Source organism: Heterodontus francisci, chromosome 41, assembly GCF_036365525.1.
Source record: "Heterodontus francisci isolate sHetFra1 chromosome 41, sHetFra1.hap1, whole genome shotgun sequence".
Lineage (NCBI taxonomy): Eukaryota > Metazoa > Chordata > Chondrichthyes > Heterodontiformes > Heterodontidae > Heterodontus > Heterodontus francisci.
The window spans coordinates 6399765-6423051 of record NC_090411.1 but is presented as its reverse complement, the minus strand read 5'-3'; positions in this window follow the sequence as shown (position 1 = coordinate 6423051).

Sequence of the window (23287 nt, the reverse complement as noted above, 5' to 3'; positions counted from 1 at the left end):
GTGATGAAAGGGTATTTGGGATTTCCTGAGAGGGAGGGTGTTTGAAGGGTCTTTGGGATTCCCTGGGCCTGGAGGGTGATGAAAGGCGCTTTGGGATATCCTTGGTGGGGAGGGTGAAAAAAGGGTCTTTGGGATTTCCTGGGGGGAGAATGATGAAGGGATCTTAGGGATTTCCTTCGGCGTTGGGTGATGAAAGAGTCTTTGGGATTTCCTGAGGGGGAGGGTGATGAAAGGGTCTTTGGGATTTCCTGGAGGAGAGAGTGATTAAAGGGACTTTGGGATTTCCTGGGGGGGTGGGTGATGAAAGGGACTTTGGAATTTATTGGGGGGGAGGGTGATGAAAGGGTCTTTGGGATATCCTGAGGGGGGAGGGTAATGCAAGGGTCTTTGGGATTTCCTGGGATGGGGAGTGTGATGAAAGTGTCTTTGGGATTTCCTGGGGCGGGGGGAGGGTGATGAAAGGGTCTTTGGGATTTCCTGGGGGGAAGGGTGATGAAGGGGAATTTGGGATTTCCGTGGGGGTGGAGGGTGATGAAGAGGTCTTTGGGATTTCCTGGGTGGGAGGGTGATCAAAGGTTCTTTGGGATTTTCTGGTGGCAGGGTGATGAAAGGGTCTTTGGGATTTCCTGGGGGGTGTGTGATGAAGGGGTCTTTCGGATTTCCTGGGGGGGGAGGGTGTTGAAACGGTTTTTGGGATTTCCTGGGAGGGGAGGGTGATGAAAGGGTCTTTGCGATTTCCAAAGGGGGAGAGTGATGAAAGGGTCTTTGGGATTTCCTGGGGGGAGGGTGATGAAAGGGTCTTTGGGATTTCCTGGGGGGTGTGTGATGAAGGGGTCTTTCGGATTTCCTGGGGGGGGAGGTTGTTGAAAGAGTCTTTGGGATTTCCTAAGGGGGAGAGTGATGAAAGGGTCTTTGGGATTTCTTGGGGGTAGGATGATGAAAGGGTCTTTGGGATTTCCTGGGGGGAGGGTGATGAAAGGGTCTTTGGGATTTCCTGGGGGGTGTGTGATGAAGGGGTCTTTGGGATTTCCTGGGGGGCAGGGTGATGAAGGGGTCTTTGGGATTTCCTGGGGGGGAGGGGTGGAGGGTGATGAAGGGGTGTTTGGGATTTCCTGGGGGGAGGCTGTTGAAAGGGTCTTTGGGATTTCCTGAGAGGGAGGGTGTTTGAAGGGTCTTTGGGAATCCCTGTGCCTGGAGGGTGATGAAAGGCGCTTTGGGATTTCCTTGGTGGGGAGGGTGAAAAAAGGGTCTTTGGGATTTCCTGGGGGGAGAATGATGAAGGGATCTTAGGGATTTCCTTCGGCGTTGGGTGATGAAAGAGTCTTTGGGATTTCCTGAGGGGGAGGGTGATGAAAGGGTCTTTGGGATTTCCTGGAGGGGAGAGTGATTAAAGGGACTTTGGGATTTCCTGGGGGGGAGGGTGATGAAAGGGACTTTGGAATTTATTGGGGGGGAGGGTGATGAAATGGTCTTTGGGATATCCTGAGGGGGGAGGGTGATGCAAGGGTCTTTGGGATTTCCTGGGATGGGGAGTGTGATGAAAGTGTCTTTGGGATTTCCTGGGGCGGGGGGAGGGTGATGAAAGGGTGTTTGGGATTTCCTGGGGGGAAGGGTGATGAAGGGGAATTTGGGATTTCCGTTGGGGTGGAGGGTGATGAAGAGGTCTTTGGGATTTCCTGGGTGGGAGGGTGATCAAAGGTTCTTTGGGATTTTCTGGTGGCAGGGTGATGAATGGGTCTTTGGGATTTCCTGGTGGGTGTGTGATGAAGGGGTCTTTCGGATTTCCTGGTGGGGGAGGGTGTTGAAACAGTTTTTGGGATTTCCTGGGAGGGGAGGGTGATGAAAGGGTCTTTGGGATTTCCTTAGGGGGAGAGTGATGAAAGGGTCTTTGGGATTTCCTGGGGGGAGGGTGATGAAAGGGTCTTTGGGATTTCCTGGGGGGTGTGTGATGAAGGGGTCTTTCGGATTTCCTGGGGGGGGAGGTTGTTGAAAGAGTCTTTGGGATTTCCTGGGTGGGGAGGGTGATGAAAGGGTCTTTGGGATTTCCTAAGGGGGAGAGTGATGAAAGGGTCTTTGGGATTTCTTGGGGGGAGGATGATGAAAGGGTCCTTGGGATTTCCTGGGGGGAGGGTGATGAACGGGTCTTTGGGATTTCCTGGGGGGTGTGTGATGAAGGGGTCTTTGGGATTTCCTGGGGGGCAGGGTGATGAAGGGGTCTTTGGGATTTCCTGGGGGGGAGGGTTGGAGGGTGATGAAGGGGTGTTTGGGATTTCCTGGGGCGGGGAGTGTGATGAAAGGGTCCATGGGATTTCCTGGGGGGGAGGGTGACGAAGGGGTCTTTGGGATTTCCTGAGGGGGAGAGTGATGAAAGGGTCTTTGGGATTTCCTGGAGTGGAGAGTGATGAAAGGGACTTTGGGATTTCCTGGTGGGGAGGGTGATGAAAGGGTGTTTGGGATTTCCTGAGGGGGGAGGGTGATGAAAGGGTCTTTGGGATTTATTGGGGGGGAGGGTGATGAAAGGGTCTTTGGGATTTCCTGAGGAGGGGTGCGTGATGAAAGGGTCTTTGGGATTTCCTGGGGGGGAGGGTAATGAAAGGGTCTTTGGGATTTCCTGAGAGGGAGGGTGATTGAAGGGTCTTTGGGATTTCCTGGGCGGGGAGGGTGATGAAAGGCGCTTTGCGATTTCCTTGGGGGTGAAGGTGAAAAAAGGATCTTTGGGATTTCCTGGGGGGAGAATGATGAAGGGATCTTAGGGATTTCCTTCGGCGTTGGGAATGATGAAAGAGTCTTTGGGATTTCCTGAGTGGGCGGGTGATCAAAGGGTCTTTGGGATTTCCTGCAGGGGTGAGTGATGAAAGGGACTTTGGGATTTCCTGAGGAGGGAGGGTGATGAAAGGGTCTTTGGGATTTCCTGGGGTGGGTAGTGTGATGAAAGTGTCTTTGAGATTTCCTGGGGGGGGGGAGGGTGATGAAAGGGTCTTTGGGATTTCCTGGGGGGGAGGGTGATGAAGGGGAATTTGTGATTTCCGTGAGGGGGGAGGGTGATGAAAGTGTCTTTGGGAGTTCCTGGGGGGGGGGAGGGTGATGAAATAGTCTTTGGGATTTCCTGAGGGGGAGGGTGATGAAAGGGTCTTTGGGATTTCCTCGAGGGGAGAGTGATTGAAGGGACTTTGGGATTTCCTGGTGGGGAGGGTGATGAAAGGGACTTTGGAATTTATTGCGGGGGAGGGTGATGAAAGGGTCTTTGGGATATCCTGAGGGGGGAGGGTGATGCAAGGGTCTTTGGGATTTCCTGGGATGGGGAGTGTGATGAAAGTGTCTTTGGGATTTCCTGGGGCGGGGGGAGGATGATGAAAGGGTCTTTGGGATTTCCTGGGGGGAAGGGTGATGAAGGGGAATTTGGGATTTCCGTGGGGGTGGAGGGTGATGAAGAGGTCTTTGGGATTTCCTGGGTGGGAGGGTGATCAAAGGTTCTTTGGGATTTTCTGGTGGCAGGGTGATGAAAGGGTCTTTGGGATTTCCTGGGGGGTGTGTGATGAAGGGGTCTTTCGGATTTCCTGGGGGGGGAGGGTGTTGAAAGAGTCTTTGGGATTTCCTGGGTGGGAGGGTGATGAAAGGGTCTTTGGGATTTCCTAAGGGGGAGAGTGATGAAAGGGTCTTTGGGATTTCTTGGGGGTAGGATGATGAAAGGGTCCTTGGGATTTCCTGGGGGGAGGGTGATGAAAGGGTCTTTGGGATTTCCTGGGGGGTGTGTGATGAAGGGGTCTTTGGGATTTCCTGGGGGGCAGGGTGATGAAGGGGTCTTTGGGATTTCCTGGGGGGGAGGGGTGGAGGGTGATGAAGGGGTGTTTGGGATTTCCTGGGGGGAGGCTGTTGAAAGGGTCTTTGGGATTTCCTGGGGCGGGGAGTGTGATGAAAGGGTCCATGGGATTTCCTGGGGGGGGAGGGTGACGAAGGGGTCTTTGGGATTTCCTGAGGGGGAGAGTGATGAAAGGGTCTTTGGGATTTCCTGGAGGGGAGAGTGATGAAAGGGACTTTGGGATTTCCTGGTGGGGAGGGTGATGAAAGGGTCTTTGGAATTAATTGGGGGGGAGGGTGATGAAAGGGTGTTTGGGATTTCCTGAGGGGGGAGGGTGATGAAAGGGTCTTTGGGATTTATTGGGGGGGAGGGTGATGAAAGGGTCTTTGGGATTTCCTGAGGAGGGGTGCGTGATGAAAGGGTCTTTGGGATTTCCTGGGTGGGAGGGCGATGAAAGTGTCTTTGGGATTTCCTGAGGGGGAGAGTGATGAAAGGGTCTTTTGGATTTCCTGTGGGGGGAGGGTGATGCAAGGGTCTTTGGGATTTCCTGGGGGGGAGGGTAATGAAAGGGTCTTTGGGATTTCCTGAGAGGGAGGGTGATTGAAAGGTCTTTGGGATTTCCTGGGCGGGGAGGGTGATGAAAGGCGCTTTGGGATTTCCTTGGGGGGGAGGGTGAAAAAAGGATCTTTGGGATTTCCTGGGGGGAGAATGATGAAGGGATCTTAGGGATTTCCTTCGGCGTTGGGTGATGAAAGAGTCTTTGGGATTTCCTGAGTGGGAGGGTGATCAAAGGGTCTTTGGGATTTCCTGCAGGGGAGAGTGATGAAAGGGACTTTGGGATTTCCTGAGGGGGGAGGGTGATGAAAGGGTCTTTGGGATTTCCTGCGGGGGGGGAGGGTGATGAAAGGGTCTTTGGGATTTCCTGGGGGGGAGGGTGATGAAGGGGAATTTGGGATTTCCGTGAGGGGGGAGGGTGATGAAAGTGTCTTTGGGAGTTCCTGGTGGGGGGGAGGGTGATGAAATAGTCTTTGGGATTTCCTGAGGGGGAGGGTGATTAAAGGGTCTTTGGGATTTCCTGGAGGGGAGAGTGATTAAAGGGACTTTGGGATTTCCTGGTGGGGAGGGTGATGAAAGGGACTTTGGAATTTATTGCGGGGGAGGGTGATGAAAGGGTCTTTGGGATATCCTGAGGCGGGAGGGTGATGCAAGGGTCTTTGGGATTTCCTGGGATGGGGAGTGTGATGAAAGTGTCTTTGGGATTTCCTGGGGCGGGGGGAGGGTGATGAAAGGGTCTTTGGGATTTCCTGGGGGGAAGGGTGATGAAGGGGAATTTGGGATTTCCGTGGGGGTGGAGGGTGATGAAGAGGTCTTTGGGATTTCCTGGGTGGGAGGGTGATCAAAGGTTCTTTGGGATTTTCTGGTGGCAGGGTGATGAAAGGGTCTTTGGATTTCCTGGGGGGTGTGTGATGAAGGGGTCTTTCGGATTTCCTGGGGGGGGAGGGTGTTGAAACGGTTTTTGGGATTTCCTGGGAGGGGAGGGTGATGAAAGGGTCTTTGGGATTTCCTAAGGGGGAGAGTGATGAAAGGGTCTTTGGGATTTCCTGGGGGGAGGGTGAAGAAAGGGTCTTTGGGATTTCCTGGGGGGTGTGTGATGAAGGGGTCTTTCGGATTTCCTGGGGGGGGAGGTTGTTGAAAGAGTCTTTGGGATTTCCTGGGTGGGGAGGGTGATGAAAGGGTCTTTGGGATTTCCTAAGGGGGAGAGTGATGAAAGGGTCTTTGGGATTTCTTGGGGGTAGGATGATGAAAGGGTCCTTGGGATTTCCTGGGGGGAGGGTGATGAAAGGGTCTTTGGGATTTCCTGGGGGGTGTGTGATGAAGGGGTCTTTGGGATTTCCTGGGGGGCAGGGTGATGAAGGGGTCTTTGGGATTTCCTGGGGGGGAGGGGTGGAGGGTGATGAAGGGGTGTTTGGGATTTCCTGGGGGGAGGCTGTTGAAAGGGTCTTTGGGATTTCCTGGGGCGGGGAGTGTGATGAAAGGGTCCATGGGATTTCCTGGGGGGGAGGGTGACGAAGGGGTCTTTGGGATTTCCTGAGGGGGAGAGTGATGAAAGGGTCTTTGGGATTTCCTGGAGGGGAGAGTGATGAAAGGGACTTTGGAATTTCCTGGTGGGGAGGGTGATGAAAGGGTCTTTGGAATTTATTGGGGGGGAGGGTGATGAAAGGGTGTTTGGGATTTCCTGAGGGGGGAGGGTGATGAAAGGGTCTTTGGGATTTATTGGGGGGGAGGGTGATGAAAGGGTCTTTGGGATTTCCTGAGGAGGGGTGCGTGATGAAAGGGTCTTTGGGATTTCCTGGGTGGGAGGGCGATGAAAGTGTCTTTGGGATTTCCTGAGGGGGAGAGTGATGAAAGGGTCTTTTGGATTTCCTGTGGGGGGAGGGTGATGCAAGGGTCTTTGGGATTTCCTGGGGGGGAGGGTAATGAAAGGGTCTTTGGGATTTCCTGAGAGGGAGGGTGATTGAAGGGTCTTTGGGATTTCCTGGGCGGGGAGGGTGATGAAAGGCGCTTTGGGATTTCCTTGGGGGGGAGGGTGAAAAAAGGATCTTTGGGATTTCCTGGAGGGGAGAGTGATGAAAGGGTCTTTGGGATTTCCTGGAGTGGGGGAGGGTGATGAAAGGGTCTTTGGAATTTCCTGAGGGGAGGGTGATGAAAGGGTCTTTGGGATTTCCTGAGGGGGGAGTGTGATGAAAGGGTCTTTGGGATTTCCTGGGGTGGGGAGTGTGATGAATGTGTCTTTGGGATTTCCTGGGGGGGGAGGGTGATGAAGGGGACTTTGGGATTTCCTGAGGGGAGGATGATGAAGGGGTATTTGGGATTTCCTCGGTGTTTGGGTGATGAAAGGGTCTTTGGGATTTCCTGAGGGGGAGGGTGATGAAAGGGTCTTTGGGATTTCCTGGAGGGGAGAGTGATGAAAGGGTCTTTGGGATTTCCTGGAGTGGGGGAGGGTGATGAAAGGGTCTTTGGAATTTCCTGGGGGGAGTGTGATGAAAGGGTCTTTGGGATTTCCTGAGGGGGGAGGGTGATGAAAGGGTCTTTGGGATTTCCTGGGGTGGGGAGTGTGATGAATGTGTCTTTGGGATTTCCTGGGGGGGGAGGGTGATGAAGGGGACTTTGGGATTCCCGGGGGGCGAGGTTGATGAAGGGGTCTTTTGGATTTCCTGGGGGGGGGAGGGTGTTGAAAGGGTCTTTGGGATTTCCTCGGGGGCGGTGGGTGATGAAGGGGTCTTTCTGATTTCCTGTGGGGGGGAGGGTGTTGAAAGGGTCTTTGGGATTTCCTGGGAGGGGAGGGTGATGAAAGGTTCTTTGGGATTCTGCTGGAGGGTAAGGTGATGAAAGGGTCTTTGGGATTACCTTGGAGGGGAGGGTGATGAAAGGGTCTTTGGGATTTCCTGAGGGGGAGGGTGATGAAAGGGTCTTTGGGATTTCCTGGGGGGGAGGGTGATGAAGGGGCTTTGGGATTTCCTGGAGGGGGAGGGTGATGAAAGGTTCTTTGGGATTTTCTGGGGTGGTAGGTGATGAAGGGGTCTTTCGGATTTCCTGGGGGGGGAGGGTGTTGAAAGGGTCTTTGGGATTTCCTGGGAGGGGAGGGTGATGAAAGGGTCTTTGGGATTTCCTGAGGCGGACAGTGATGAAAGGGTCTTTGGGATTTCCTGTGGGGGTAGGGTGATGAAAGGGTCTTTGGGATTTCCTGGGTGGGAGGGTGATGAAAGGGTCTTTGGGATTTCCTGGGTGTGGAGGGTGATGAAAGGGTCTTTGGGATTTCCTAAGGGGGAGAGTGATGAAAGGGTCTTTGGGATTTCCTGGGGGGAGGATGATGAAAAGTTCTTTGGGATTTTCTGGGGGGAGGGTGATGAAATTGTCTTTGGGATTTCCTGGGGGGTGTGTGATGAAGGGGTCTTTCGGATTTCCTGGGGGGCAGGGTGATGAAGGGGTCTTTGGGATTTCCTGGGGGGGTGGTGAAGGGTGATGAAGGGGTGTTTGGGATTTCCTGGGGTGGGGAGTGTGATGAAAGTGTCTTTGGGATTTCCTGGGAGGGGGGGGCGGGTGATGAAAGGGTCTTTGGGATATCCTGGTGGGGAGGGTGATGAAGGGCAATTTGGGATTTCTGTGGGGGGGGGAGGGGTTGATGAAGGGGTCTTTGGGATTTCCTGGGTGGGAGGGTGATGAAAGGGTCTTTGGGATTTTCTGGGGGCATGGTGATGAAAGGGTCTTCGGGATTTCCTGGGGGGTGTGTGATGAAGGGGTCTTTCGGATTTCCTGGGGGGGGGAGGGTGTTGAAACGGTCTTTGGGATTTCTTGGGAGGGGAGGGTGATGAAAGGTTCTTTGGGATTCTGTTGGAGGGTAAGGTGATGAAAGGGTATTTGGGATTACCTGGGAGGGGAGGGTGATGAAAGGGTCTTTGGGATTTCTTGAGGGGGAGGGTGATGAAAGGGTCTTTGGGATTTCCTGGGGGGGAGGGTGATGAAGGGGCTTTGGGATTTCCTGGGGGGGTGGTGGAGGGTGATGAAAGGTTCTTTGGGATTTCTTGGGGTGGTGGGTGATGAAGGGGTCTTTCGGATTTCCTGGGGGCGGAGGGTGTTGAAAGGGTCTTTGGGATTTCCTGGGAGGGGAGGGTGATGAAAGGGTCTTTGGGATTTCCTGAGGCGGACTGCGATGAAAGGGTCTTTGGGATTTCCTGTGGGGGTAGGGTGATGAAAGGGTCTTTGGGATTTCCTGGGTGGTAGGGTGATGAAAGGGTATTTGGGATTTTCTGAGGCGGACAGTGATGAATGGGTCTTTGGGATTTCCTGTGGGGGTAGGGTGATGAAAAGGTCTTTGGGATTTCCTGAGAGGGAGGGTGATTAATGGGTCTTTGGGATTTCCTGGAGGGGGTGGTGATGAAAGGGTATTTGGGATTTCCTGGGAGGGGAGGCTGATGAAAGGGTCTTCGGGATTTCCTGGGGGGTGTGTGATGAAGGGGTCTTTCGGATTTCCTGGGGGGCGGAGGGTGTTGAAACGGTCTTTGGGATTTCTTGGAAGGGGAGGGTGATGAAAGGATCTTTGGGATTCTGTTGGAGGGTAAGGTGATGAAAGGGTATTTGGGATTACCTGGGAAGGGAGGGTGATGAAAGGGTCTTTGGGATTTCCTGAGGGGGAGGGTGATGAAAGGGTCTTTGGGATTTCCTGGGGGGGAGGGTGATGAAGGGGCTTTGGGATTTCCTGGGGGGGTGGTGGAGGGTGATGAAAGGTTCTTTGGGATTTCTTGGGGTGGTGGGTGATGAAGGGGTCTTTCGGATTTCCTGGGGGCGGAGGGTGTTGAAAGGGTCTTTGGGATTTCCTGGGAGGGGAGGGTGATGAAAGGGTCTTTGGGATTTCCTGAGGCGGACAGCGATGAAAGGGTCTTTGGGATTTCCTGTGGGGGTAGGGTGATGAAAGGGTCTTTGGGATTTCCTGGGTGGTAGGGTGATGAAAGGGTATTTGGGATTTTCTGAGGCGGACAGTGATGAATGGGTCTTTGGGATTTCCTGTGGGGGTAGGGTGATAAAAAGGTCTTTGGGATTTCCTGAGAGGGAGGGTGATTAATGGGTCTTTGGGATTTCCTGGAGGGGGTGGTGATGAAAGGGTATTTGGGATTTCCTGGGAGGGGAGGGTGATGAAAGGGTCTTTGGGAATTCCTGAGGGGGTGGGTGATGAAAGGGTCTTTGGGATTTCCTGGGAGGGATGGTGATGAAAGGGTCTTTGGGATTTCTTGAGGGGGTCAGTGATGAAAGGGCCTTTGGGATTTCCTGTGGGCGGAGGGTGATGAAAGGGTCTTTGGGATTTCCTGGGAGGGGAGGGTGATGAAAGGGTCTTTGGGAATTCCTGAGGGGGTGGGTGATGAAAGGGTCTTTGGGATTTCCTGGGTGGGATGGTGATGAAAGGGTCTTTGGGATTTCTTGAGGGGGACAGTGATGAAAGGATCTTTGGGATTTCCTGTGGGCGGAGGGTGATGAAAGGGTCTTTGGGATTTCCGGGGGGGGAGGGTGATGAAAGGGTCTTTGGGATTTCTTGGGTGGGGGCGGCAGGGTCTAAAAAGGGTCTTTGGGATTTCCTGGGGGGAGGATGATGAAGGAGTCTTTGGGATTTCATCGGGGGTTGGGCGATGAAATGGTCTTTGGGATTTCCTGAGGGGGCGGGTGATGAAAAGGTCTTTGGGATTTCCTGGAGGGGAGAGTGATGAAAGGGTCTTTGGGATTTCCTGGAGTGGGGGAGGGTGATGAAAGGGTCTTTGGAATTTCCTGGGGGGAGGTTGATGAAATGGTCTTTGGGATTTCCTGAGGGGGGAGGGTGATGAAAGGGTCTTTGGGATTTCCTGGGGTGGGGAGTGTGTGATGAATGTGTCTTTGGGATTTCCTGGGGGCGGGAGGGTGATGAAGGGGACTTTGGGATTCACCGGGGGCGATTTTGATGAAGGGGTCTTTGGGATTTCCTGGAGGGGGAGGGTGTTGAAAGGGTCTTTGGGATTTCCTGGGAGGGGAGGGTGATGAAAGGTTCTTTGGGATTCTGCTGGAGTGTAAGGTGATGAAAGGGTCTTTGGGATTACCTTGGAGGGGAGGGTGATGAAAGGGTCTTTGGGATTTCCTGAGGGGGAGGGTGATGAAAGGGTCTTTGGGATTTCCTGGGGGGGAGGGTGATGAAGGGGCTTTGGGATTTCCTGGAGGGGGAGGGTGATGAAAGGTTCTTTGGGATTTTCTGGGGTGGTGGGTGATGAAGGGGTCTTTCGGATTTCCTGGGGGGGGAAGGTGTTGAAAGGGTCTTTGGGATTTCCTGGGAGGGGAGGGTGATGAAAGGGTCTTTGGGATTTCCTGAGGCGGACAGTGATGAAAGGGTCTTTGGGATTTCCTGTGGGGGTAGGGTGATGAAAGGGTCTTTGGGATTTCCTGGGTGGGAGGGTGATGAAAGGGTCTTTGGGATTTCTTGGGTGTGGAGGGTGATGAAAGGGTCTTTGGGATTTCCTAAGGGGGAGAGTGATGAAAGGGTCTTTGGGATTTCCTGCGGGCAGGATGATGAAAAGGTCTTTGGGATTTCCTGGGGGGAGGGTGATGAAATGGTCTTTGGGATTTCCTGGGGGGTGTGTGATGAAGGGGTCTTTCGGATTTCCTGGGGGGCAGGGTGATGAAGGGGTCTTTGGGATTTCCTAGGGGGGTGGTGGAGGGTGATGAAGGGGTGTTTAGGATTTCCTGGGGTGGGGAGTGTGATGAAAGTGTCTTTGGGATTTCCTGGGAGGGGGGGCGGGTGATGAAAGGGTCTTTGGGATATCCTGGTGGGGAGGGTGATGAAGGGCAATTTGGGATTTCCGTGGTGGGGGGGAGGGGTTGATGAAGGGGTCTTTGGGATTTCCTGGGTGGGAGGGTGATGAAAGGGTCTTTGGGATTTCCTGGGGGGTGTGTGATGAAGGGGTCTTTCGGATTTCCTGGGGGGGGAGGTTGTTGAAAGAGTCTTTGGGATTTCCTGGGTGGGGAGGGTGATGAAAGGGTCTTTGGGATTTCCTAAGGGGGAGAGTGATGAAAGGGTCTTTGGGATTTCTTGGGGGTAGGATGATGAAAGGGTCCTTGGGATTTCCTGGGGGGAGGGTGATGAAAGGGTCTTTGGGATTTCCTGGGGGGTGTGTGATGAAGGGGTCTTTGGGATTTCCTGGGGGGCAGGGTGATGAAGGGGTCTTTGGGATTTCCTGGGGGGGAGGGGTGGAGGGTGATGAAGGGGTGTTTGGGATTTCCTGGGGGGAGGCTGTTGAAAGGGTCTTTGGGATTTCCTGGGGCGGGGAGTGTGATGAAAGGGTCCATGGGATTTCCTGGGGGGGAGGGTGACGAAGGGGTCTTTGGGATTTTCTGAGGGGGAGAGTGATGAAAGGGTCTTTGGGATTTCCTGGAGGGGAGAGTGATGAAAGGGACTTTGGGATTTCCTGGTGGGGAGGGTGATGAAAGGGTCTTTGGAATTTATTGGGGGGGAGGGTGATGAAAGGGTGTTTGGGATTTCCTGAGGGGGGAGGGTGATGAAAGGGTCTTTGGGATTTATTGGGGGGGAGGGTGATGAAAGGGTCTTTGGGATTTCCTGAGGAGGGGTGCGTGATGAAAGGGTCTTTGGGATTTCCTGGGTGGGAGGGCGATGAAAGTGTCTTTGGGATTTCCTGAGGGGGAGAGTGATGAAAGGGTCTTTTGGATTTCCTGTGGGGGGAGGGTGATGCAAGGGTCTTTGGGATTTCCTGGGGGGGAGGGTAATGAAAGGGTCTTTGGGATTTCCTGAGAGGGAGGGTGATTGAAGGGTCTTTGGGATTTCCTGGGCGGGGAGGGTGATGAAAGGCGCTTTGGGATTTCCTTGGGGGGGAGGGTGAAAAAAGGATCTTTGGGATTTCCTGGAGGGGAGAGTGATGAAAGGGTCTTTGGAATTTCCTGGGGGGAGTGTGATGAAAGGGTCTTTGGGATTTCCTGAGGGGGGAGGGTGATGAAAGGGTCTTTGGGATTTCCTGGGGTGGGGAGTGTGATGAATGTGTCTTTGGGATTTCCTGGGGGGGGGGAGGGTGATGAAGGGGACTTTGGGATTTCCTGAGGGGAGGATGATGAAGGGGTATTTGGGATTTCCTCGGTGTTTGGGTGATGAAAGGGTCTTTGGGATTTCCTGAGGGGGAGGGTGATGAAAGGGTTTTTGGGATTTCCTGGAGGGGAGAGTGATGAAAGGGTCTTTGGGATTTCCTGGAGTGGGGGAGGGTGATGAAAGGGTCTTTGGAATTTCCTGGGGGGAGTGTGATGAAAGGGTCTTTGGGATTTCCTGAGGGGGGAGGGTGATGGAAGGGTCTTTGGGATTTCCTGGGGTGGGGAGTGTGATGAATGTGTCTTTGGGATTTCCTGGGGGGGGAGGGTGATGAAGGGGACTTTGGGATTCCCGGGGGGCGAGGTTGATGAAGGGGTCTTTTGGATTTCCTGTGGGGGGGAGGGTGTTGAAAGGGTCTTTGGGATTTCCTCGGGGGCGGTGGGTGATGAAGGGGTCTTTCTGATTTCCTGTGGGGGGGAGGGTGTTGAAAGGGTCTTTGGGATTTCCTGGGAGGGGAGGGTGATGAAAGGTTCTTTGGGATTCTGCTGGAGGGTAAGGTGATGAAAGGGTCTTTGGGATTACCTTGGAGGGGAGGGTGATGAAAGGGTCTTTGGGATTTCCTGAGGGGGAGGGTGATGAAAGGGTCTTTGGGATTTCCTGGGGGGGAGGGTGATGAAGGGGCTTTGGGATTTCCTGGAGGGGGAGGGTGATGAAAGGTTCTTTGGGATTTTCTGGGGTGGTGGGTGATGAAGGGGTCTTTCGGATTTCCTGGGGGGGGAGGGTGTTGAAAGGGTCTTTGGGATTTCCTGGGAGGGGAGGGTGATGAAAGGGTCTTTGGGATTTCCTGAGGCGGACAGTGATGAAAGGGTCTTTGGGATTTCCTGTGGGGGTAGGGTGATGAAAGGGTCTTTGGGATTTCCTGGGTGGGAGGGTGATGAAAGGGTCTTTGGGATTGTCTGGGTGTGGAGGGTGATGAAAGGGTCTTTGGGATTTCCTAAGGGGGAGAGTGATGAAAGGGTCTTTGGGATTTCCTGGGGGGAGGATGATGAAAAGTTCTTTGGGATTTTCTGGGGGGAGGGTGATGAAATTGTCTTTGGGATTTCCTGGGGGGTGTGTGATGAAGGGGTCTTTCGGATTTCCTGGGGGGCAGGGTGATGAAGGGGTCTTTGGGATTTCCTGGGGGGGTGGTGAAGGGTGATGAAGGGGTGTTTGGGATTTCCTGGGGTGGGGAGTGTGATGAAAGTGTCTTTGGGATTTCCTGGGAGGGGGGGGCGGGTGATGAAAGGGTCTTTGGGATATCCTGGTGGGGAGGGTGATGAAGGGCAATTTGGGATTTCTGTGGGGGGGGGAGGGGTTGATGAAGGGGTCTTTGGGATTTCCTGGGTGGGAGGGTGATGAAAGGGTCTTTGGGATTTTCTGGGGGCATGGTGATGAAAGGGTCTTCGGGATTTCCTGGGGGGTGTGTGATGAAGGGGTCTTTCGGATTTCCTGGGGGGGGGAGGGTGTTGAAACGGTCTTTGGGATTTCTTGGGAGGGGAGGGTGATGAAAGGTTCTTTGGGATTCTGTTGGAGGGTAAGGTGATGAAAGGGTATTTGGGATTACCTGGGAGGGGAGGGTGATGAAAGGGTCTTTGGGATTTCCTGAGGGGGAGGGTGATGAAAGGGTCTTTGGGATTTCCTGGGGGGGAGGGTGATGAAGGGGCTTTGGGATTTCCTGGGGGGGTGGTGGAGGGTGATGAAAGGTTCTTTGGGATTTCTTGGGGTGGTGGGTGATGAAGGGGTCTTTGGGATTTCCTGGGGGCGGAGGGTGTTGAAAGGGTCTTTGGGATTTCCTGGGAGGGGAGGGTGATGAAAGGGTCTTTGGGATTTCCTGGGTGGTAGGGTGATGAAAGGGTATTTGGGATTTTCTGAGGCGGACAGTGATGAAAGGGTCTTTGGGATTTCCTGGGTGGGAGGGTGATGAAAGGGGCTTTGGGATTTCTTGGGTGTGGAGGGTGATGAAAGGGTCTTTGGGATTTCCTAAGGGGGAGAGTGATGAAAGGGTCTTTGGGATTTCCTGCGGGCAGGATGATGAAAAGGTCTTTGGGATTTCCTGGGGGGAGGGTGATGAAATGGTCTTTGGGATTTCCTGGGGGGTGTGTGATGAAGGGGTCTTTCGGATTTCCTGGGGGGCAGGGTGATGAAGGGGTCTTTGGGATTTCCTAGGGGGGTGGTGGAGGGTGATGAAGGGGTGTTTAGGATTTCCTGGGGTGGGGAGTGTGATGAAAGTGTCTTTGGGATTTCCTGGGAGGGGGGGCGGGTGATGAAAGGGTCTTTGGGATATCCTGGTGGGGAGGGTGATGAAGGGCAATTTGGGATTTCTGTGGTGGGGGGGAGGGGTTGATGAAGGGGTCTTTGGGATTTCCTGGGTGGGAGGGTGATGAAAGGGTCTTTGGGATTTCCTGGGGGGTGTGTGATGAAGGGGTCTTTCGGATTTCCTGGGGGGGGAGGTTGTTGAAAGAGTCTTTGGGATTTCCTGGGTGGGGAGGGTGATGAAAGGGTCTTTGGGATTTCCTAAGGGGGAGAGTGATGAAAGGGTCTTTGGGATTTCTTGGGGGTAGGATGATGAAAGGGTCCTTGGGATTTCCTGGGGGGAGGGTGATGAAAGGGTCTTTGGGATTTCCTGGGGGGTGTGTGATGAAGGGGTCTTTGGGATTTCCTGGGGGGCAGGGTGATGAAGGGGTCTTTGGGATTTCCTGGGGGGGAGGGGTGGAGGGTGATGAAGGGGTGTTTGGGATTTCCTGGGGGGAGGCTGTTGAAAGGGTCTTTGGGATTTCCTGGGGCGGGGAGTGTGATGAAAGGGTCCATGGGATTTCCTGGGGGGGAGGGTGACGAAGGGGTCTTTGGGATTTCCTGAGGGGGAGAGTGATGAAAGGGTCTTTGGGATTTCCTGGAGGGGAGAGTGATGAAAGGGACTTTGGGATTTCCTGGTGGGGAGGGTGATGAAAGGGTCTTTGGAATTTATTGGGGGGGAGGGTGATGAAAGGGTGTTTGGGATTTCCTGAGGGGGGAGGGTGATGAAAGGGTCTTTGGGATTTATTGGGGGGGAGGGTGATGAAAGGGTCTTTGGGATTTCCTGAGGAGGGGTGCGTGATGAAAGGGTCTTTGGGATTTCCTGGGTGGGAGGGCGATGAAAGTGTCTTTGGGATTTCCTGAGGGGGAGAGTGATGAAAGGGTCTTTTGGATTTCCTGTGGGGGGAGGGTGATGCAAGGGTCTTTGGGATTTCCTGGGGGGGAGGGTAATGAAAGGGTCTTTGGGATTTCCTGAGAGGGAGGGTGATTGAAGGGTCTTTGGGATTTCCTGGGCGGGGAGGGTGATGAAAGGCGCTTTGGGATTTCCTTGGGGGGGAGGGTGAAAAAAGGATCTTTGGGATTTCCTGGAGGGGAGAGTGATGAAAGGGTCTTTGGAATTTCCTGGGGGGAGTGTGATGAAAGGGTCTTTGGGATTTCCTGAGGGGGGAGGGTGATGAAAGGGTCTTTGGGATTTCCTGGGGTGGGGAGTGTGATGAATGTGTCTTTGGGATTTCCTGGGGGGGGGAGGGTGATGAAGGGGACTTTGGGATTTCCTGAGGGGAGGATGATGAAGGGGTATTTGGGATTTCCTCGGTGTTTGGGTGATGAAAGGGTCTTTGGGATTTCCTGAGGGGGAGGGTGATGAAAGGGTCTTTGGGATTTCCTGGAGGGGAGAGTGATGAAAGGGTCTTTGGGATTTCCTGGAGTGGGGGAGGGTGATGAAAGGGTCTTTGGAATTTCCTGGGGGGAGTGTGATGAAAGGGTCTTTGGGATTTCCTGAGGGGGGAGGGTGATGGAAGGGTCTTTGGGATTTCCTGGGGTGGGGAGTGTGATGAATGTGTCTTTGGGATTTCCTGGGGGGGGAGGGTGATGAAGGGGACTTTGGGATTCCCGGGGGGCGAGGTTGATGAAGGGGTCTTTTGGATTTCCTGTGGGGGGGAGGGTGTTGAAAGGGTCTTTGGGATTTCCTCGGGGGCGGTGGGTGATGAAGGGGTCTTTCTGATTTCCTGTGGGGGGGAGGGTGTTGAAAGGGTCTTTGGGATTTCCTGGGAGGGGAGGGTGATGAAAGGTTCTTTGGGATTCTGCTGGAGGGTAAGGTGATGAAAGGGTCTTTGGGATTACCTTGGAGGGGAGGGTGATGAAAGGGTCTTTGGGATTTCCTGAGGGGGAGGGTGATGAAAGGGTCTTTGGGAATTCCTGGGGGGGAGGGTGATGAAGGGGCTTTGGGATTTCCTGGAGGGGGAGGGTGATGAAAGGTTCTTTGGGATTTTCTGGGGTGGTGGGTGATGAAGGGGTCTTTCGGATTTCCTGGGGGGGGAGGGTGTTGAAAGGGTCTTTGGGATTTCCTGGGAGGGGAGGGTGATGAAAGGGTCTTTGGGATTTCCTGAGGCGGACAGTGATGAAAGGGTCTTTGGGATTTCCTGTGGGGGTAGGGTGATGAAAGGGTCTTTGGGATTTCCTGGGTGGGAGGGTGATGAAAGGGTCTTTGGGATTTCCTGGGTGTGGAGGGTGATGAAAGGGTCTTTGGGATTTCCTAAGGGGGAGAGTGATGAAAGGGTCTTTGGGATTTCCTGGGGGGAGGATGATGAAAAGTTCTTTGGGATTTTCTGGGGGGAGGGTGATGAAATTGTCTTTGGGATTTCCTGGGGGGTGTGTGATGAAGGGGTCTTTCGGATTTCCTGGGGGGCAGGGTGATGAAGGGGTCTTTGGGATTTCCTGGGGGGGTGGTGAAGGGTGATGAAGGGGTGTTTGGGATTTCCTGGGGTGGGGAGTGTGATGAAAGTGTCTTTGGGATTTCCTGGAAGGGGGGGGCGGGTGATGAAAGGGTCTTTGGGATATCCTGGTGGGGAGGGTGATGAAGGGCAATTTGGGATTTCTGTGGGGGGGGGGAGGGGTTGATGAAGGGGTCTTTGGGATTTCCTGGGTGGGAGGGTGATGAAAGGGTCTTTGGGATTTTCTGGGGGCATGGTGATGAAAGGGTCTTCGGGATTTCCTGGGGGGTGTGTGATGAAGGGGTCTTTCGGATTTCCTGGGGGGGGGAGGGTGTTGAAACGGTCTTTGGGATTTCTTGGGAGGGGAGGGTGATGAAAGGTTCTTTGGGATTCTGTTGGAGGGTAAGGTGATGAAAGGGTATTTGGGATTACCTGGGAGGGGAGGGTGATGAAAGGGTCTTTGGGATTTCCTGAGGGGGAGGGTGATGAAAGGGTCTTTGGGATTTCCTGGGGGGGAGGGTGATGAAGGGGCTTTGGGATTTCCTGGGGGGGTGGTGGAGGGTGATGAAAGGTTCTTTGGGATTTCTTGGGGTGGTGGGTGATGAAGGGGTCTTTGGGATTTCCTGGGGGCGGAGGGTGTTGAAAGGGTCTTTGGGATTTCCTGGGAGGGGAGGGTGATGAAAGGGTCTTTGGGATTTCCTGAGGCGGACAGCGATGAAAGGGTCTTTGGGATTTCCTGTGGGGGTAGGGTGATGAAAGGGTCTTTGGGATTTCCTGGGTGGTAGGGTGATGAAAGGGTATTTGGGATTTTCTGAGGCGGACAGTGATGAATGGGTCTTTGGGATTTCCTGTGGGGGTAGGGTGATGAAAAGGTCTTTGGGATTTCCTGAGAGGGAGGGTGATTAATGGGTCTTTGGGATTTCCTGGAGGGGGTGGTGATGAAAGGGTATTTGGGATTTCCTGGGAGGGGAGGGTGATGAAAGGGTCTTTGGGAATTCCTGAGGGGGTGGGTGATGAAAGGGTCTTTGGGATTTCCTGGGAGGGATGGTGATGAAAGGGTCTTTGGGATTTCTTGAGGGGGTCAGTGATGAAAGGGCCTTTAGAATTTCCTGTGGGCGGAGGGTGATGAAAGGGTCTTTGGGATTTCCTGGGAGGGGAGGGTGATGAAAGGGTCTTTGGGAATTCCTGAGGGGGTGGGTGATGAAAGGGTCTTTGGGATTTCCTGGGTGGGATGGTGATGAAAGGGTCTTTGGGATTTCTTGAGGGGGACAGTGATGAAAGGGTCTTTGGGATTTCCTGTGGGCGGAGGGTGATGAAAGGGTCTTTGGGATTTCCGGGGGGTGGAGGGTGATGAAAGGGTCTTTGGGATTTCTTGGGTGGGGGCGGCAGGGTCTAAAAAGGGTCTTTGGGATTTCCTGGGGGGAGGATGATGAAGGAGTCTTTGGGATTTCCTCGGGGGTTGGGCGATGAAATGGTCTTTGGGATTTCCTGAGGGGGCGGGTGATGAAAGGGTCTTTGGGATTTCCTGGAGTGGGGGAGGGTGATGAAAGGGTCTTTGGAATTTCCTGGGGGGAGGTTGATGAAATGGTCTTTGGGATTTCCTGAGGGGGGAGGGTGATGAAAGGGTCTTTGGGATTTCCTGGGGTGGGGAGTGTGTGATGAATGTGTCTTTGGGATTTCCTGGGGGCGGGAGGGTGATGAAGGGGACTTTGGGATTCACCGGGGGCGATTTTGATGAAGGGGTCTTTGGGATTTCCTGGGGGGGGAGGGTGTTGAAAGGGTCTTTGGGATTTCCTGGGAGGGGAGGGTGATGAAAGGTTCTTTGGGATTCTGCTGGAGTGTAAGGTGATGAAAGGGTCTTTGGGATTACCTTGGAGGGGAGGGTGATGAAAGGGTCTTTGGGATTTCCTGAGGGGGAGGGTGATGAAAGGGTCTTTGGGATTTCCTGGGGGGGAGGGTGATGAAGGGGCTTTGGGATTTCCTGGAGGGGGAGGGTGATGAAAGGTTCTTTGGGATTTTCTGGGGTGGTGGGTGATGAAGGGGTCTTTCGGATTTCCTGGGGGGGGAAGGTGTTGAAAGGGTCTTTGGGATTTCCTGGGAGGGGAGGGTGATGAAAGGGTCTTTGGGATTTCCTGAGGCGGACAGTGATGAAAGGGTCTTTGGGATTTCCTGTGGGGGTAGGGTGATGAAAGGGTCTTTGGGATTTCCTGGGTGGGAGGGTGATGAAAGGGTCTTTGGGATTTCCTGGGTGTGGAGGGTGATGAAAGGGTCTTTGGGATTTCCTAAGGGGGAGAGTGATGAAAGGGTCTTTGGGATTTCCTGGGGGGAGGATGATGAAAAGGTCTTTGGGATTTCCTGGGGGGAGGGTGATGAAATGGTCTTTGGGATTTCCTGGGGGGTGTGTGATGAAGGGGTCTTTCGGATTTCCTGGGGGGCAGGGTGATGAAGGGGTCTTTGGGATTTCCTGGGGGGGTGGTGGAGGGTGATGAAGGGGTGTTTAGGATTTCCTGGGGTCGGGAGTGTGATGAAAGTGTCTTTGGGATTTCCTGGGAGGGGGGGCGGGTGATGAAAGGGTCTTTGGGATATCCTGGTGGGGAGGGTGATGAAGGGCAATTTGGGATTTCCGTGGTGGGGTGGAGGGGTTGATGAAGGGGTCTTTGGGATTTCCTGGGTGGGAGGGTGATGAAAGGGTCTTTGGGATTTTCTGGGGGCAGGGTGATGAAAGGGTCTTTGGGATTTCCTGGGTGGGCAGGGTGATGAAAGGGTCTTTGGGATTTCCTGGGGGGAGGGTGATGAAAGGGTGTTTGGGATTTCCTGGGTGGGAGGGTGATGAAAGGGTCTTTGGGATTTCCTGAGGGGGAGAGTGATGTAAGGGTCTTTGGAATTTATTGCGGGGGAGGATGATGAAAGGGTCTTTGGGATTTCCTGGGGGGAGGGTGATGAAAGGGTCTTTGGGATTTCCTGGGGGGTGTGTGATGAAGGGGTCTTTTGGATTTCCTGGAGGGGAGAGTGATGAAAGGGACTTTGGGATTTCCTGGGGGGGAGGGTGATGAAAGGGTCTTTGGAATTTATTGGGGGGGAGGGTGATGAAAGGGTCTTTGGGATTTCCTGAGTGGGGAGGGTGATGAAGAGGTCTTTGGGATTTCCTGGGTGGGAGGGTGATGAAAGGGTCTTTGGGATTTCCTGGGGGGAGGGTGATGAAAGGGTCTTTGCGATTTCCTGGGGGGTGTGTGATGAAGTGGTCTTTTGGATTTCCTGGGGGGGGAGGGTGTTGAAACGGTCTTTGGGATTTCCTGGGAGGGGAGAATGATGAAAGGGTCTTTGGGATTTCCAAAGGGGGAGAGTGATGAAAGGGCCTTTGGGATTTCCGGGGTGGTGTGTGATGAAGGGGTCTTTCGGATTTCCTGGGGGGGAGGGTGTTGAAAGGGTCTTTGGGATTTCCTGGGAGGGGAGGGGAGGGTGATGAAAGGGTCTTTGGGATTTCCTAATGGGGAGAGTGATGAAAGGGTCTTTGGGATTTCCTGGGGGGTGTGTGATGAAGGGGTCTTTCGGATTTCCTGGGGGGCAGGGTGATGAAGGGGTCTTTGGGATTTCCTGGGGGGGTGGTGGAGGGTGATGAAGGGGTTTTTGGGATTTCCTGGGGTGGGGAGTGTGATGAAAGTGTCTTTCGGATTTCCTGGGAGGGGAGGGCGGGTGATGAAAGGGTCTTTGCCATATCCTGGTGGGGAGGGTGATGAAGGGCAATTTGGGATTTCCGTGGGGGGGGGGAGGGCTCGATGAAGGAGTCTTTGGGATTTCCTGGGTGGGAGGGTGATGAAAGGGTCTTTGGGATTTTCTGGGGGCACGGTGATGAAAGGGTCTTCGGGATTTCCTGGGGGGTGTGTGATGAAGGGGTCTTTCGGATTTCCTGTGGAGGGGAGTGTGTTGAAACGGTCTTTGGGATTTCCTGGGAGGGGAGGGTGATGAAAGGTTCTTTGGGATTCTGTCGGAGGGTAAGGTGATGAAAGGGTATTTGGGATTACCTGGGAGGGGAGGGTGATGAAAGGGTCTTTGGGATTTCCTGAGGGGGAGGGTGATGAAAGGGTCTTTGGGATTTCCTGGGGGGGAGGGTGATGAAGGGGCTTTGGGATTTCCTTGGGGGGGAGGGTGATGAAAGGTTCTTTGGGATTTCTTGGGGTGGTGGGTGATGAAGGGGTCTTTCGGATTTCCTGGGGGCGGAGAGTGTTGAAAGGGTCTTTGGGATTTGCTGAGGCGGACAGTGATGAAAGGGTCTTTGGGATTTCCTGTGGGGGTAGGGTGATGAAAGGGTCTTTGGGATTTCCTGGGTGGTAGGGTGATGAAAGGGTCTTTGGGATTTTCTGAGGCGGACAGTGATGAATGGGTCTTTGGGATTTCCTGTGGGGGTAGGGTGATTAAAAGGTCTTTGGGATTTCCTGAGAGGGAGGGTGATTAATGGGTCTTTGGGATTTCCTGGAGGGGGTGGTGATGAAAGGGTATTTGGGGTTTCCTGGGAGGGGAGGGTGATGAAAGGGTCTTTGGGAATTCCTGAGGGGGTGGGTGATGAAAGGGTCTTTGGGATTTCCTGGGAGGGATGGTGATGAAAGGATCTTTGGGATTTCTTGAGGGGGACAGTGATGAAAGGGTCTTTGGGATTTCCTGTGGGCGGAGGGTGATGAAAGGGTCTTTGGGATTTCCGGGGGGGGAGGGTGATGAAAGGGTCTTTGGGATTTCTTGGGTGGGTGCGGCAGGGTCTAAAGAGGGTCTTTGGGATTTCCTGGGGGGAGGATGATGATGGGGTCTTTGGGATTTCCTCGGGGGTTGGGCGAAGAAAGGGTCTTTGGGATTTCCTGAGGGGGTGGGTGATGAAAGGGTCTTCGGGATTTCCTGGAGGGGAGAGTGATGAAAGGGTCTTTGGGATTTCCTGGAGTGGGGGAGGGTGATGAAAGGGTCTTTGGAATTTCCTGGGGGGAGGTTGATGAAATGGTCTTTGGGATTTCCTGAGGGGGGAGGGTGATGAAAGGGTCTTTGGGATTTCCTGGGGTGGGGAGTGTGATGAATGTGTCTTTGGGATTTCCTGGGGGCGGGAGGGTGATGAAGGGGACTTTGGGATTTCCTGGGGGGCGGTGGGTGATGAAGGGGTCTTTCTGATTTCCTGGGGGGGGGGAGGGTGTTGAAAGGGTCTTTGGGATTTCCTGGGAGGGGAGGGTGGTGAAAGGTTCTTTGGGATTCTGCTGGAGGGTAAGGTGATGAAAGGGTCTTTGGGATTACCTTGGAGGGGAGGGTGATGAAAGGGTCTTTGGGATTTCCTGAGGGGGAGGGTGATGAAAGGGTCTTTGGGATTTCCTGGGGGGGAGGGTGATGAAGGGGCTTTGGGATTTCCTGGAGGGGGAGGGTGATGAAAGGTTATTTGGGATTTTCTGGGGTGGTGGGTGATGAAGGGGTCTTTCGGATTTCCTGGGGGGGTAGGTGTTGAAAGGGTCTTTGGGATTTCCTGGGAGGGGAGGGTGATGAAAGGGTCTTTGGGATTTCCTGAGGCGGACAGTGATGAAAGGGTCTTTGGGATTTCCTGTGGGGGTAGGGTGATGAAAGGGTCTTTGGGATTTCCTGGGTGGGAGGGTGTTGAAAGGGTCTTTGGGATTTCCTGGGAGGGGAGGGGAGGGTGATGAAAGGGTCTTTGGGATTTCCTAATGGGGAGAGTGATGAAAGGGTCTTTGGGATTTCCTGGGGGGTGTGTGATGAAGGGGTCTTTCGGATTTCCTGGGGGGCAGGGTGATGAAGGGGTCTTTGGGATTTCCTGGGGGGGTGGTGGAGGGTGATGAAGGGGTTTTTGGGATTTCCTGGGGTGGGGAGTGTGATGAAAGTGTCTTTCGGATTTCCTGGGAGGGGAGGGCGGGTGATGAAAGGGTCTTTGCCATATCCTGGTGGGGAGGGTGATGAAGGGCAATTTGGGATTTCCGTGGGGGGGGGGAGGGCTCGATGAAGGAGTCTTTGGGATTTCCTGGGTGGGAGGGTGATGAAAGGGTCTTTGGGATTTTCTGGGGGCACGGTGATGAAAGGGTCTTCGGGATTTCCTGGGGGGTGTGTGATGAAGGGGTCTTTCGGATTTCCTGTGGAGGGGAG